The sequence below is a fragment of the Solea solea genome, chromosome 1, assembly GCF_958295425.1.
Source record: "Solea solea chromosome 1, fSolSol10.1, whole genome shotgun sequence".
Taxonomy (NCBI): Eukaryota; Metazoa; Chordata; class Actinopteri; order Pleuronectiformes; family Soleidae; genus Solea; species Solea solea.
Genome location: NC_081134.1, coordinates 46,194,022 through 46,211,802, shown reverse-complemented (window position 1 = coordinate 46,211,802; position 17,781 = coordinate 46,194,022).

The following is a 17,781-nucleotide window of genomic DNA, read 5'->3' as shown; positions in this document are numbered from 1 at the left end:
TTACTTTCTCACTATTTCCACTTCCATCTCGCAGCCAACCAGTGGGGGTGAGACAGAAAAGGTGACGCCTGCCAGAACACTCACCTCATCTCTTGCTGTCATGACAATGTGACCCACAGGCAAGGCATTATTTCACTGTTCTGTTGAAATAATGAGGGAATAAAAGCCATAGTTGTTATTTGCTGTTAATAAAGACACAAACATCATAGAAGGTCACTGGCTCATTCATAAGAATATTAGTAAAGTGTGTCATAATGCACACAAGTGTAAACGTGTTTTCAGTGAGTGAGTCAGTCCATGCAGATTATAATAAAACCAATAATAACATATTGTGTGGCTACAGTCCTCGCACATGCTGCAGTGCTTTAAGGCTGTGAACGGCTGTTTCCTTTAAAATACCACACAGCAGGAGGCAGATCTTTGTCCGAGAGAGAGAAAATCAGAGTGGCAGAGCGACTGCAGATAGACGGGGACCTTAACGTTCCACTAGCCTCAACATATTGCAACTGCTAAATTATTGACCCTCTCTCGATCTTTTGGTCCGGCAGCTGTGAGGGCCTGTAGCTTCTGATTAGCCGCAGAGATGTCAGTGTAGCAGAGTGGGGTCTTTGGACCTGTCATCCCCACTGATGCTTTGTGACATGGCTGTCAACCATGTCCCCATCCTGTTTCATATTTCATAAGGTGCGTCAGACCTTCCTGTCACGTCTCCCATGGAGAAAGACACTCATCAGCTCAAAGATGAAGCTACAGACTTTTGGATCCCTTCACTTTTTCAAACGCTGCTCTGTGGGAAAGCTAAACTGTCATAAATTAGAAAATATATATTTTTTTAAATTCAGAAATGTGTTTTTTTGAATGAATTACTTTGTAGAATGACTTTATTCAGTTCTGTGGCTATTGCAGCAAGAGGGACCATCACTTGATTTATTTCCTGTCAGTGGTTCAGTGTCTGGGAAACATTCAGCTTCCTACCACATGAGGGCAGCATTGAAACAAGAACTATGAAAGCCTTTTTTTTTACAAAATTAGATTGAATGGGTCTGTGAAGCACTTTGCTTTTTTCCATAACTGCTTAAATTCCACTGCAGAATCACTCAAAAGGCTAAAATAATTCACAAGTTGTTTTTAATTCAACAAACTAAGCATGAAAAGCAGTTTAAAAGCTGACACTTTGCATTAGTATTCACTGATCAGTCCATTGTTTGTATTTGTACATTAATAACTGTGGTAAAGGCTTTGGTAAAGAGCAGTATTGTCCCTCGGCTCTTGATGTAACTTATTTCATTGAATTTATTTTTATTTTCTGGTCCTTTGCGAATCCTGCCGAGCTTCCATCTTCCTCATAGCAGTTATGGCAACATGCCGTGACAATGTGTAAATCTACAGATCATTTAGAACATTTTTCTGAATTATTATTTCAGGTCTGAAGAAAGTGCTTTCAATACCTTGGTATTTTTTTTTTTCTTGTTCTTTTTCTTTTGCTGCACGGATTCAATAAACTTCCTCAAACCAGTTATACCTTATGTAAATATGTAAATAATAAACATGTGTTATTCTTTATAATAACACACGTTTGGCTCTTATCTATAACTTATATATCAACATTAACAACAACGCTTTTTTGGGTTTTATTGACAACTGCTCCATGAGCCCTGGATGCCTTGAATTTAAATGATATATATATAAAAATACTTACTACTATACTAATACTAGGATTAAGTTACTCTGATCATGAAAACAATTTAACTCCGTTAAGGTTTTTAATCTTACCTGGAAATAATTTTTATTCATTCAATTATTTATTGTAGTGACAGTTGCCTTATAGTTTATATTTTATGAATTGTATTTATTTTCTTTCGGCTTAGGGGTCGCCACACTGAGAGGTTTTTTACGCCACATTTATCTGGGCTTGAGCAACAGGACCGACCTCATGGCTGGGGTCAACTTTGAGTGTCCAACAATGCACAATGACCTTGACCTGACAACCTAAACTGACCTAAACTGGCAACCCTATGGTTACAAGCCCAGTTTCCTTCCACTCAGCCGTGGGCTATCTGTGTTGTGTGAATATATTAACTGTAAAAAATGTTGTCCTTTCAGGTCCAACCTACAAATGCCATTTCACACATCTGTGCTTGATTCTGCCGACTGTGTATAACACATTAGTGAAGCGGTCCTGGACTGGATGGACTGAAGTGGTCCTGGACTGGATGGACTGAAGTGGTCCTGGACTGGATGGACTGGTGACTGGACTTTCACCCTGTGTCAGCGGCGATCGCAGACAAACCAAAGTAATAAACAAACTCAATCAGTCACTGTCCCTTGAGGGACACTGTCCAAGTTAATCATATGAAAACAACATTAAACTAAATGCTGAGGCTTTTATACATTGATCTGTGTCACATGCGCCCTTTTCCGGCACCTTTGCTGTCCTTGCAGTGTCCTTATTCATACCCCCCACAAACAGATGACACTGCAGCACACAGAGCAATGTGAAGGTTGGCCTTTTGTGTCCTCATACATTTCTCTGTTTAGTCTTTAATGATATCATTGCCTGGCTAAGTCATCTTTTATAGACGACACCCCACAGGGTGGCCAATGGTGTGTTTGTGTGTCTGTTCTCGTGGTATCTTAAGTGTCGAGTGTGACAAGCTCCCACTTAGCCTCCAGTCTCTAATATGAAGCTAAAATACCACGATGTGAAACAGGCACTCAGCACAACTTTGGGATAATTGAGACAAACTCATTCAGTCGCGGCTCATTTAATGTAATGAGCAAAGCGAGCTGTTCAATTTACATACTGATAAGATGCCTCCATCCGATTACATAGCCCCCTCTCATAGACATTCACTATGGATATTACATTTAATCAGAGCATGGATTTATTTTACACACACACACACACACACACTCGCTCACTCACTCAGTCAGAAGTGCAAACTAAGGCTTTCAATTAGGCCATCGCCAGGTCTTAATCACCTCAAAGACAAATTGGGCAGTGGGTCAACAGCCTCCTGAGTCCTGCTGCCAATAGAAGTGTCTTAGACGTGGGATTTAACACCAGTCAAAAAGATTGGAAACACAATGCACATTCGGTCTTTGAAACCTTGCTCCAAAAAATAAATCCTGGTCATCTCAGCAGCATTTATATTTAATGCGTTGGCTTTGGGATCTTATGTGACGACGCTTCCTGCCGTCGCCTTTGTGCTTTCTTTATTGATCCCTGTTATTGCTGCTCATGTGTGCACCCTCTCCTCTCATTCTCTTTTCCAGCAGATTTTCATTTGCAGGTGCTCTGTCCAGATGTTTGTTTTACACATGGTGGTGTAGCTGAGACCAAAAACAGTGAGGGCAGCAGAACTGCCATGTTTTTTTTAGATGGCTCCAAGCATTGCTGAAGGAATTGGACCAGGGATGCAGCCCACGGCTTGTCTCCACAACCCACAAGCCTGTGGAGCAATACTTTTTGAAGGTTAGCAGATGGAAGCATGAATAGTGCAGCAGGTCCTGTCCACCCCTGCCCATTGCCTCGCGTGTAGCACATTACCTCAACAAACGCTTCTCATAATTGATGTGGTGAAATGGCCCCATCATCGCTGGCTTTTGCCGAGTGGCAGAATCACCAAGGTCATATCTGCTACTGTGGCAAACCAGTGCTGCGAGGAGTTACTTCAAGAGGAGCTGACTTTCTCAAAACTTCTTAAATACTGGATTTATGTGAGGGACTAAGTAAGCTGTGTCTGTAGCACTGGTATGGCAGATGAAGGTTCAAAACAGCTTACCTGGCCATGCTTGGGTATAAACTGTGGTTGTAAACTCTAGCAATTGGATTTTATTTTATGTCTCATTAGGGGAAACATCTCTACAACACATTTTAGATTCATGTCAGCACATATTTTCAGCTCTGAAAGCGATACCGAGACACTTCCACTTTATTCCCTGGCTGTCTACCGGGCGTTGCAGGGGGGAAAGCCCCACAGAAATGCCTTAATTATACATGGCAGCCTTGGGCAACACATAACATTAAACTTGCATGGCTTGGTTTACACAAAGTATGTCAAAATCAGTTTTTTTAGCCCAGCCTGTGCTGTGACAGTATTCCCAGTTTAAGTCATAAAACCGTTATATATAGCAGTTTCCTCCCTTAAGAACAGTCAGAGAAGTTTCTTTAATCAATTCTTGTATTTTCTACATCAATATTTCAGTCAGATTTACAACAGCTGCTTGTTCAGACCACATCCACCTCATTTTATCACCACATTGCAAAACCAATGTCTAATCATTTTAAGAGAAAAAAGTGAGTGGTGGTAATTTAGTTAATGTCTTAAAAATAGTCACTGAAATTGTCATTAGACGTGTAGAAGACTTCTAATGGCTAGATGGATGGATGGATGGATGGATGAATGAATGGAGAGTGGTCCATACTGGTGACTGAAAGTAGCATGCCCTTGCTCTTTTCAGCCATTTTAAATAAATGAAATATCTCTAATACGTGACTCCTTCATGCAGCAGATGAACTGGTGCCTTTGCTTCCCCTCTATCACCACCTTAAAGGAATAGCTCTGTATTACTAGAATAGTGGTAGTACTTTTGAAATACTCTCTGTTTCTCCTGAGTTGAGAAATATCTTCCTTCTGTTCTTTGTTACGTGCTCACCGGTGACACTTGCTCCTGTTAGCGTAACTGTTAGCAAATATGGTGGACGCTGTTTATATGAATCCGGTCCCGTCCCCCTACATGTGGGTGTAAAAAGTGTGGAATTAGCATTGCAGTTTCAAGCCTTGGACCAAGTGTCACTGGTGGGCTTGTAACAAAAAAAAGATATTTCTCGAAACTGTGAAGTATTCCTTTAAAGTTACATTGTTTTTTGACGAGTTTTAACAATCATTTGGATCAAAATGTGTCCCCATTGATTTACAGCTAATATTATCATCCAATAAGCCTTAGTTCAAACACAGAGAGAAAATAATGAGCATGTTATGAATTAGCTACATCTGCTAAACATCAACAGTTGCTAACATGGTTATCTCATAGCTGACTCTAATATTTAGTTACGTAGTGTCATCTACTGTGTTTGACCTCCCTGCTTTCATCAATTAATAGTGTGACAGTTTGGGAATGCTATTTATTTTCATGCTAAAATGTCTCTAAGACTCGCATGTCAAGCAGCACTGAATGGGCCCTGCACCCCCACACATGTCAAGGTGTGGAGCGTATGTGTGGCACTTAAGAGAGGCCACCAATAATTCATTTTGTTAGAGTATAGCCCACTACCTGAAAGCTTTGTGCACATGAAAACAAGGATTCTCAATGAAAGTTCACTTCCTGTTGCCACTTATAACTTTGCAGGACCGTTTTAGTCTTGCCTAAATGATTTTAAGATAACACTTTTTTGTGTTATCGTTAGGTGGTTCCTTTTTTTTGAAAACCCAAGAAGAGACAATTCCTGAAGACTCTGTCAAACTGGACGATTTGATGTGCTGTTTGGGGGTAAATTCTTTCAACTATTAGGACAAGTTACGTTTTGAAAAATTGGTGGGGGGGGGGGGGGTCATGCAGTCAGTGGTCATCGGTCAAATTTGACAGGCAAGTATTGATAGCATCAGATGACGATGGACTAGTTCTTCCGTTGTAAGTGTGCTTATGATTGTGTATCGATGTCCATCTTGAGATTTTACTTATCTATATCTCTGTAGGAAAGCCAGATTATTTAAAATATTGACCAAATTGTCCCAGTACAGAAAATGCAGACGAGGATGAGGGACATATGTTTTACAGAGGCAGAATAAAAAAAGACTGCGATTCCCAGATTAATTCTGAATTTACTCTTGGAGAATTTTGTTGTCAGAATTCTGAGAAAGAAAGTCTGAAGTCTGACTTTACTCTCAGAATTCTGCCTTTTTTAAATTTTGTTTTAAAAAAACAAAAACATGTGGCCCTAATCCCCTTCCGTACGTTACTCAGAACATAATCATTTTCAGTTTAATTCACTGCTTATTTCCCTGGACTTGTACATATCTCTTCTCTCGCTCCGCTAGTCTACGTGCTGACGTGTCCTTGGGCAAGACACTTAACCCCACGTTATTCCTGACGGCTGTGCCTGCGGTGTGTGACTGGGTACGAAGGATGAGTGCACATACATGCACTGTATGAAAGTGTGAGTGAATGGGTGTGAATGAGTGAAAGGCAGAAATGTAGTGTAAAGCAGCTTTGAGTGGTCATCAACACTAGAAAAGCTCTATATAATACAGACTATTTACCATTTCCTCCTTTTATGTATGCAACGTACAATGTGTTGTGTCCATTAGTTACCATATTTGTTATGACTACTGTTTATTGTAAGAATTGTCCTCCGAGTACCGTGGGCATGTCCATGGAAATTAAATTAGCCAGCTGTGAAATGCTGCATAATAACAATAATGATAATGATAATGATAATAATAATAATAATAATGATAATAATAATAATAATAATATGCACTTCAATGTTATTTGCTGATAAGTTGTCACTCAGAATACAGCACTTCCACACAATGACCACACCATTGGCTGAAGACGTATAAACCCAAGGGAAGATGTCACATTTCCCTGGAAAGATATTTATGAGTCGTTCTGGGTTTAAATCTGCATAGAGGAGGAGAACAAGAACAACAACAACAACAACAACAACAACAACAGGCATCCATGCCTCTCCAAGGTGAAACAGAAGTGTTATTTTATTTATGCCCTACCCATCTTCCACTGCCCCCCCTCCTCTTACTTTACCTCCACTCCCTGGGGAACCAGGCTGCCATGCCCCAGAAAGCTGACATGCCCATGCAGGTTGCGGGGAGCGGTCCGATGTGGAGAGACGGGCAGTCTCTTGGTCACTGATACAGAAGCAGCAGTTGTCCTCTGCTGCACTAACAGACACACGCTTGACCTTCAGAGAAAACAAGAGCATGTGGTGGATGAATATGAAGTGACTTAAGAGTTGAAGACAGTGCAGATGTGGTTGTATGAGGTGTTATCAATGTCAATACTGTATGTCTTTTCTGTGGACCTGCCCTGGAAGTCAGACACTTGATCTCATTGAGAAACTTCACAGACATCTCACAGAGAACATGGCTGCCAGCTGGGACAGAAGGAAACACTCATTTTAGCCACTTATTCAAAGACTCACCAAACAAAATCTATGCCTGGGTAAGTCTGCAGTATCTTAAGAACATGTTCACCAGCCATTCCCATATGGACAGTGAAGTTTGTGTTTACTTTCCTACACAGAATTCATAGAGAAAATCTATGATTTTTACATCACGGCTCACATGAGTTGTTGATCCACTGTTGCCTCCATCAGTGGAAAAATGTTATCTTGTGACTTTGGTGTTTGAAATCCTTCGGCACCAATTCATAAATTCACATCTCTGGGCGTTTGTGCTGGAGAATAAGAGGTTTGCAAACTGATATTTCCAGCTGGAAAAAGGCTCTCTGGATAACAACTATTTTTATTTAACCCTAATGTTGCAGAGCATGTTATTAGTAAGAACAAACGTGCAGGCTCATGTCTCAAGTCATGTGACAGCGCCATGATGTCCGTCAAAGCTCCTGAAAAATGGTTATAAAACTAAACTATGGTGAAAAATGTTGGTCAGCTTTTCCACTGACAAAAAGTAAATGGAAACAAAGCTCTTTTGACAAATAGGTAACATAAGAAAGAGAAATTATGCACCGTTAATGTTAACAGGTCACAGGTCAGACCAGGGATGAGCAGAGACAAGCAGATCAAAGTAACAGATTTTAAAAGGTTAACAAAAAACACTGAAGTCTAAAAGGTGACTCAGGAAGCAAACACAGGTCAAGTCCAGGAATTAAAAGACTTCTTAAACCTGACTTATCCTTTTAGAGAAGGAAAACAAAGTACTGACGGGTTCAGTGCTGCGGTTAAACAAGGTCAGGTGTTTGCAGGGACAAGGCTTTAAGCAGTTAAAGTGGCTGTGGCTCTGTGGTCCAACATGTTTGTGTACTCAAGACTTCTGTAGGAACACAGAGGCTTAGAACTGCAAAAAAAACAAACTTGTGGTACTTATGTGGTCAATAGCTGGCCAGAGTTGTACCACGTATGGATAACAAACGATCTGGTGACGAGAGAGCAAAAGACTGGAGCTTAAGTACTCAGTGAATCAAAGCGGCCACAGGTGAGTCGAATGAGCCATCAGCAATCACAACACCTGCCAGGAAGTCCACAAACCAGCACCGGGAAAACAGGAAGACAAATAAAACACAAACCCTCACTGTTAAGGTCGTCTCCACAGTAACCGATAGTGAGGAGGTCGCCACCATCGAACCTTGAAGAAAGAGTGACTATATGCATCAAACCTGCTCCGTTGCCTGTCAGAATCTGAGAGGAAGTCATGCAGTTCACGTCTGGCATTGTCTCTGTTCTCCTCACTACTGAACTGTCTTCCATAAAGTCTTCCAACTCATCACTGATTCCTGAACAGATCATCATAACAGAAAACTCTTACTTTTCATCAAATCTAATGAATGTTTCATTGATGTCATAGTGTGTCTGAAAATAAAGTAAAACGTTCCACTGTTATACTTTAACATCACTCAGAAGTGTAAAAACGCAAAGTTCTGTCTTTCTTAAGTGTGGCCAGACCATGAATGACACGACCAGACACTAACATCATTTTGTGGGTTGTTTTATTCCACGACTGGACTTAAAATAAAAAAAAAGAAAGCCCAGCTTTTTAATTTTGAGGGTGAAATTGGCATTTACAAAAATCCTGTTTCCCCTCTAAATTCAATTCTATGAACTCTTGGTCAATCATTTTACAACAACACTGAGCCACAAAAACAATACTTCACTCTCACTCCGTGGGGTAAAATCAACAAAGTAAACAAGAACAACAAAAAATCTAAAGAAAATAAATCTAGGGGTAGAATTGTTGTTTCCTTGGTTGTATGACGTCAGCTACTGAGGAAAGAAAACTTGAACTTTCCTCTTAAGTCTACTCCGTAATTCTTCTGTCTTTTAAAAGTGAGGTGTACGATTCTTATGAACATTTAAAAAAAAAACAAAAAAAAACATGTGTGATAAGAGACACGTCCTCTCCTCCCCTCTTCCTGTCAGCTGCCCCCTCCCCCTGCCAAAGACTGATTGGCTGAGAGCAAGATTGACATGTTAGTGACAGCTGCCCAGCAAACTAGCCCTGTTAGGTCAATGCACCCTGACAGCAAGCTGACACCCCAATTTCCCGAAGAGCCTGCCCCTGCCGTGTGCTCGTCTTTTAAAGAAAGCTGAAGACATCTTCTCCTCCGTCCTCCTCATCCCCCCCCCCCACACACACACTCCCCACGCCTAATTTCTTTCCATCACTTGTCATCTGATTATGTGGGTTGTTCACTTTGTTGTGTCAGCAGAGGGAGGGAGGGAGGGAGGGAGGGGGTTTAATGACTTTGGAGCTGAGAGTGCATCTGTCCACTCCCCACCTTGCAGGATATGTAGCGTCAGAGTGTGCAATGGATTACAAGAAGGATGGGGTGAGGGTATGTGTGTGTACATGAGCGACTGTAACAAGACTGTAACAAGAGAGTAACAAGAGAGTAACAAGACTGTAACAAGCCCGTAACAAGCCCGTAACAAGACTGTAACAAGACTGTAACAAGAGAGTAACAAGACTGTAACAAGACTGTAACAAGAGAGTAACAAGACTGTAACAAGACTGTAACAAGACAGTAACAAGACTGTAACAAGCCCGTAACAAGACTGTAACATAACAGTAACAAGACTGTGTGTGCTTTCCATCACAATACAAAATGTCAAACTTTGTCTTAAATGATGCATTTGTTAAGGAAATACATTTCAATGCACCATTGTATATATGTATGTATATATATATATATATATATATATATATATATACATATATACTGTATATATGTATATATATATACATATGTATATATTATATATATATACTATATATATATATATACTGTATATATATATATATATATATATAGGAAACCACAAATGATGTTGTTATAAATATAAATGTAAATACGAAACATATCTATAAAACATATACAAAGTTATTCTTATACATACAACCACTGAGGAAGGTTAGTGAAATAAATTTCAAATCAAATAAAATGTGTTCTACAAGCTGAGAAATATTTTATTATCCATTTATTCTTACCACTTGATTATAATCAATATTTGCACACACAGGTTCTTGTATTTTCATCTGTTTAGAACAGTGTGTGAATGTTGTTTGTTTTGTAGCAGTAAAAAAAAACAACTATGGTTTATTATTTAAAAACAAATTTTTACACATACATCAATAAAACTAAATTGCTACTGACCAAATTATTGTTTAAAACAACATACCCAGCTGTGCAGACTCGGCGAGATTCTTCTCTAAATGCAAAAAGATGCACAATGCTGCATAATCCTGCTTTTGAATATGTTATAGTGCTGTTAGGGAAAGTTTAATTTAAAAGGTTATATCTTGTATTCATGCTGTAACTTTACCTCAAAATGACTGAAAGCGCTTTTGTGTCCACTGCAACTGTGAATACACAGTGATTCACCTCTTTCTGGTGATTATTCATCAGGAAATCAGTCAGAAGTACAGCGACAGAGTTGCAAAGCTACTGAAGCTAATATAATGACAACGTAATGAATGTATAAATGTCAAATTCAAATTTTTAGATAAACTGCCTTAGTTTTCACAATAATGTTAATACAAGGGTCGCTTGCAGTTTCCACTTCTAATGAACTAGACAGTGTGGTGCTGCTGCCTGATAATAGACATTTCATAGCTATAATGAATCATCTATCATCTATCATCTCTTATCATTCGTTAGAATAACACCTTCTTTTCCCATCCCCAGATTTGAATCTGATTATAAAAACAAGCACTTCTGGGCTTTCCTTGTCTTCCTGGGAATGTCTTCACTTCATGCTGTATAATGAGAACTGGTATGGGGTCCATATGGTTACAGCAGGGTTGGGTGGGGCAGGAGTCAGGGAGACAGGAAGGGGGTAATGCAGGTTTTAATTAGATGTGAGTCTCTGTGGCACACCTACACTCCAGTGATCAGTGAGGAGTGTTTCCAGCACGGTATGGTACGGTTTGGAATGGTATAGCCCTGAGTCGGCCGTGTAGCGTGGCGTTGAAGCATTTTTTTCCTGCTCGGTTTGTTTCTCTCAACAAGATGTCAACAGACTTACAGGCGACGTTTACATGGACACGAGCAATCGTAACAAAAGCCTGAATAAAAACTCCGATACAGCCCATTCGGAAATAAATGTCATTCTCAACAGGACGGTATATGCTCATTGTCATTCGGATTGGTGTTCATATAAACATTACATCGGATCATGACTTCCTGGTTTGGTGCTAGCACGTGTCTGATCCACGTAAACATGGCGTACATCTGTTTTGTTACTGCTGTGTTTCGTTCTAAAGACGAATAATGAACAGACACTAAAGTCACAGATGCAGAAGAGGAGGAAATGACACGGAGATCAGACAGTGAGGAGACGAGCAGATCCGTGCTGGAAGTGGAAGTGAAAGGCAGATATTTTTGCAGAGGTAAACACAGATATAGCAACAATAACCACATTGCAGGTGTTTTCATTTTGTATTTGTATTGAGAACCACACAGTAGAGACTAGAGATGATGGTAAAATAACTGAACTTCATTAGCCCAAAGGAAATAGAAAAACAATTCAGACAGTGGCAGCACAGGGGTGGATGCTCGCTGGTGGGTCTCCTGATGTCACTGGAACACAAGACAAAAGGCCAAAGACCTGGGAGCACAGAAACTCTAAAGCAGAATTTCATCACAAATGATGTAACTTAAACAAAAACAACACTGGCAGAGTGGTGGAGTGAAGATCAGGCTTTTATATGCAGGGAAATGATGAAGACGAGACCGGTGTGGAAACAGGTACACCTCATCAGCCACGAGGTCACACACACACACACACACACACACACACACACACACACACACTCTGCAGCAGCAGCTACCAAACAAACAAACAAACAACTAAACAAAACAGAATCCTCACAGTACTTTAAAATGTTTTTTTGCAACTTTGCACACGGGTGAATCACATCTTCATTTAATGATTATGTTATAAAAAGCTGGAACAATGAAATCAACCCTCCTGTGTATCAGACCCACAATCCCTGCTGTTGACAGTGCATCATGGGTGGACTAATGTCTGTTCATCATCTTTGTCTAATCTGATGAGTAAAGACAACACGGTGTGCGTGTGCACGTAACAACACAGTGTGTTATCTTTTATCTCCATTCCAAAAAACCTCTCTACAATTTTAAATGGCAGCCCAACCGGGCTAAATTATCATGGTATGACTGGGAAATAGCCGGCCAAGGTCAGACTAAGACAAACAGCATGTTATCCTGAGCCAGAGGGGGACCCATCACACTGATCTCTACACCACGACCACCGGGGGCCTATTAAGGGCTACAGAATGTTGGGTCTTGTCATGTATTCACTCTATTTATGCCTCTCAGTTGTCTTTTAAATAATGCATTTCTGGTTAAGCAGAGTCCTACTTTTTTTTTTAAACCCAGCACCTGCGTGCTTTGGTATTCTGCACTCTGCTCCCTCCCGGGGCACCAATTTTTATAAGGCTTTGTGAGGGAGCTTTGGTCGGTGGATGTGAGGGGAGGATATGAGTGAACTGGGAGCTGCTGCATGACAATGATGTGAGTTGGAGGAATTGTTGGTTTGTATCGTGTCGTCGTTGGAACGTGCAACGCATAATGAAACCGGAGAGGTGGGGATGGAGAAACAAAAGCTTTACAATCTAACAGTCAATTTCAAGCTATAGATGTCTTTCTATCAAATAAACTCGTTTTAGGAACATAAATGTGACATTCAACAATCTCAAATGTTCACATTGTTTTTATCTTGCCTTCTCACAATGGGAAATGTTACATTAATATCATATAGTTGGGGGCAACCCCTGGTCAAGTGTAAGGGAATTGGCTTGGCTTGTAAGGGGAGGGTTACCCAATCCCCATTGCTTATTGTTAATTGGACATTCAAAATTGACCCCAGCCACAAGTGGCTGTGTTCTCCAATGCCCAAGCCTGGATAAAAGGGAGGGCTGCATCAGGAAGGGCATTCAGTAAAACAAGAAAAAAGAAAACTGAGAGTCATAGATCGCATTCAGAGCAGAAGAGACGACATTAAGAAAGAAACTATTTCAATAAAATAAAGGGATACAGAGCTGAAAAAGTCAGTGCTAACAAAACTAAACAGAATGGAGCAGAAAACACACACGTTTTCTTTTTTAACAAAAATGCACAACATGGCTGCCATTATAAAATATATTATTAATGGGTCTTGTGTGTTTAGTATCGTGGTTTTTGGCAGAAATATAAAAAATGGCAAAGCAGTAATTCGGCCCACGGCTGTTTGATATGAATAAAACAATTAGAAACAATATCAAGAATTCTTCTGCTTCAGCTGAAGGCAGCAACTGTTCTTCTGCAGAAGACAGGGTCTGGAGGGGTTTACCTTCGACAACAGGAATGTGAGCCGCGCTGCTGCTGCTTGATAGTGTAACACAAGTGTGATATTCATGCAAAGTAATTGCATACTGTGTGGACAAATATTACTGCGTACTGGAAGTATTTTCCCCTTAGACATAATCACAGTTTTGCAAGCAAGTGGTCCTGGTTTTATCTTTACACATTTAAATAACCAAACTTTTGAAGTACTTTCTGCCTCGACGCCATGTTGGCTGCGTTCGAAACAAAACAACGTAGCGTAGCGCGTGTGATGTCTCTGTTCTTTACAGATTATTCCTCTTTCTTTCTCTCTCTCTGTGTACGTGTACATTCTTAGTTTTCAAATTTCAAGTTTGCTACGTGTTGTCTGAGTTCAAATGTATGCAGCTAATGAGGCCTCTCAAAGGCCTATTAGAGAAAGTGCTCAGGCCACTCAGATCCGGGTGGTTAGCGCTGTTTCCTCGGCGGACCTTTGATCCTGCCCCAGTTTGTAAGAAAAGCATAATGAGCTGAACGCTACGAGGTTTATTCTCTCATTAGCTCTGACCCGTGCTCAGCAGCACTCTGTTGTCCTCTCAAACAGAACTGCACATTCCTCTCGATAGTGTAGCTTCCAAACAGCACGGAGCAGTGATCGGAAATTTTGGCCTTTGTGAAATTTATTGTTATTGTTGTTGTTGTTGTTGTTGTTGTTGTGAATTTAAAATGCCAAGTTCTCAAAGTGAAGCAGCACTTGGTGCCTTATGTTCATTAGGCACCAGGGTACAATGACTCAGGGAAAAGTTGTTTTTTAATTACATTTATTTTTACCTATGCATTAGCAACAAAGAGTTAGCATTTAAGGCAAGCACCACCACAACAACAACAACAACAAGCAGCAACAAGCAGAGTGTAAATAATAATGGCCACGCCTTATATATATAATAAATATTTTCAGATTTCCATGTGTTAGACATTGTTTAAAATAATCTACACTGGGTCCCCACCCAGTCTTTGGGAACCATAGCTCTGGAGAAGATTTGTGTAATTATTAAATTAAAAACACATCTCCCTCGTCTTCACGAACACTCAAATCGATATTTCCCTGTGCATTATATTTGACATTGCCATAAATCTAAAGTTTAATCTCACTAATCCTTGACCAGTTCCTGGTCAGTTTACCTCTCTTACCCATTAGCAGCCTTCATCAGGTCTCTTGTTCATCAGTGAAGACCTTTGTTGTTCCTTTGATCCCCTGTGTGACAGTTTTGAGCTATGCAAATGTTGCTTAGCTGGAATACTTCAGACAGTTTGTAAAAGTGGCATTTTGATTATTTGTCTCGTCTTTTTTCCTTTTCCCAGACACAAGACTTATTTTATTTGTTGGAAAATCAACTTTTGGAGTGAATGTAAAAGGATAGAAGGGCAAGTTTAAGTTAATGGAGCTTGACACCAGGGATGTAAAAGAAAGTAAAAAATAATAATGGATTGACTCACCTCTGCTTTTTTCTCTTCAGTCATTTTATCACTCAATCACATTTTTAATGTCATGTATTAAAAACTTCAACAAACGTTCCTACACAATGTATAGTAAAGATTTAACGTACTCTTGGATTTAAATCATATCAATGTTTTGGAAGGTTTTCAGGTTTTAAAGAGATTATTCCACTGATTCCTGTGTGACATCGAAGCAAGCAGTGGGGAATTCATTAAAATTCAAAAAGATTTAAAAACAAGTGATTATCAAAAACATGTCTCACACCGCGGTGGTGTCTCACACTGTGGTGGTGTCTCACACCGTGGTGGGAAAAAACTGTCTTGAGACAGGCCTTGGACAGCACTGAAGGTAATTAAATAGGATTTACACTAATTCCATTTCACACTGCTAGAAGATGGAGCATGTTTTTTACTCAGATCTCATATGAATGACGGACTCATGGGTACTAGGGTGAAGTTCAAAATGAAATCAGGATGTGAAATGCTGCAGGGTTTGTAAAACAAATGTTCACTGTTTTAGACGTTTCCCTTCAACGACCCTTTTCTTTGAATCAGGTGTGATGATGCAGGGCAACATCTAAACGATGCAGGGCAGTAAACGAGTTTGGTGAGGAAGAACTTGACCGTCCCGCACAGAGACCTGACCTCAAACCCATCGAGCAGCTTTGCAATGAAGTGAAACAGAGATTGTGAGCCAGCATCAGTGCCTGACCATTTATGAGGTCTACAAGTTCTCATAGAAGCACTTCAAAATCTTGAGGAACGTCTTCCGAGAAGTGTGGAAGCTGTTATAGCTGCAAAAGAGGGACGGACGCCATATTACAGTACTGGATATGTATTTCCAACACAGGCCATCACAGACGTGCCAATACTTTTGTCCATGTATTGTGTGTGCAGCATTTTTTCTCTCACATCTGTCATATTCATTCTCATGCAGTCGGTTCTGCTGCAGGGAGCAATTTGGGGTCAAGTGTCTGTCCCAAGGATGCATTGACATAGACTGCAGAAGCAGGGGATCAAACCCCAGCTGTATAACACTCTCAGATGAGATTATATACTCATTATTGGCACATTTAAAAGTCAGAGTTTGAGTTTTAGGGGCTAGGATAGGACTGAAGTTATTTAGAACGAGTCTGGTGTCACCACACACACAAAAAACACTTTGAGTTAGTTGAGGAATGACCAAGTTTTGTGGAGAAAGTGCTCAACACGCGTACATGTATACACACAAATATGCAATTAAGAATAGCAGAATGTGTGTATGCGCACACACATCTTCATAAAGATGATAATACATGTCTTAGCTGGAGGCACAACGTTTAAATCTGCTCTGAACAAAAGCAAACATCAATAATAGAGGCATTAAGAATTTAATCATGCACTTATCCGACACGGTAATTGCTGGTGACAAAAGAATGGGACCATTATTAAATGTGTACTGATGACAATCACACACGCGTTATTTTAGTCAATGCCCTCACTGTGACTCTCCGATTCACAGATTCACTGGCAGGATTCTGGGGAGGTTTTTAAAGCACCTCCCAGAGACACAATGTTTAGCATATTCAACGTCCCAGGATCAATATGTTGTCCGCGACTCGGTCCCTCGCACTCACACAATTAATTCACTGATGATGACCTCTGGCTCGAGTTTTAGTAAAGCCAACATCATCTGCCTGCTGATGGGACAGAGGGGAACATAAAGCAAATGACCTGTTTTAATGATCCTCATTAAAGCACACCATAAAAGACCAAATGTGGCAGGAACAACCAGGATCCCTTACTACGACCTCACAAAGGAAGGAGCTAATGTCATGTATAGGCTGTGACCAAGGTCAGTTTGTATTGATCTGTCCACGGTGATATTCAGCATCATTCCTCTGTATGTTTTAATAACATACAATGCCATTGCACTTTATTTACAGTATGTAGTCTATTGATGGAGTATTGAATGTAAGGTATGTAACAACACTTCACTCCATCAAAATGAGCTGTGTTCAAAAATGTTTTACTTCATCACGGTTAAGTCCAACTGGAGAATAATTCTACATTTGAAACAAATAAATACCCATTATGTACTATTGTGTGGGTATTTTTAATATATGAATTGTAATGCATTGTCTTTTTTGCATATTTAGCTCAGAGATATGTAAAAGTTTAAATGCACCATTTTTTTATTACCAAATTCACATGTCATACGGATAATCCAACAATAACAAAAATAAGACAATCAAAGAAGAAAAGAAACAGAAATGTATCTATGTAAACAAATTAAAAATAAATAAAAATGATTACATATTTCTTGTTTTCGTTGCATTACTGTTTTTTGACAGAAAAGATTCAGTAAGAAAGTAAAGAAAGTAAAAAAGATTAATTTGGGTTTTGAACTGTGGAGTTCTTTGTTTTCCTTTTGTCCGTTTACATTTATGAATATAAAACGTCCCATATAATATCGGCAGATTTAAGCAATCAATTTCTCTCTTGTCATAAAACAAAAAGATATTGTTTGGTTCTAATGAAATTACCACACCCGTTAATCTGAAAGTCATCCACTTCCAACCAAAACCATTTAACGATGATCATACATTCACAGAATAAATGGAACACAGTCTGATCTCTCTGACTTTTATGATGATAATAGTTCCACAGTCGTATATTCACATCATCACTTTTCATTTGTGAGGGACAAACTCCGTTTCTGTTTTGGCTTTTGTCTGCTTTAGTCTGTTGCTCCACCCACCGCCACACACCTAATAACAC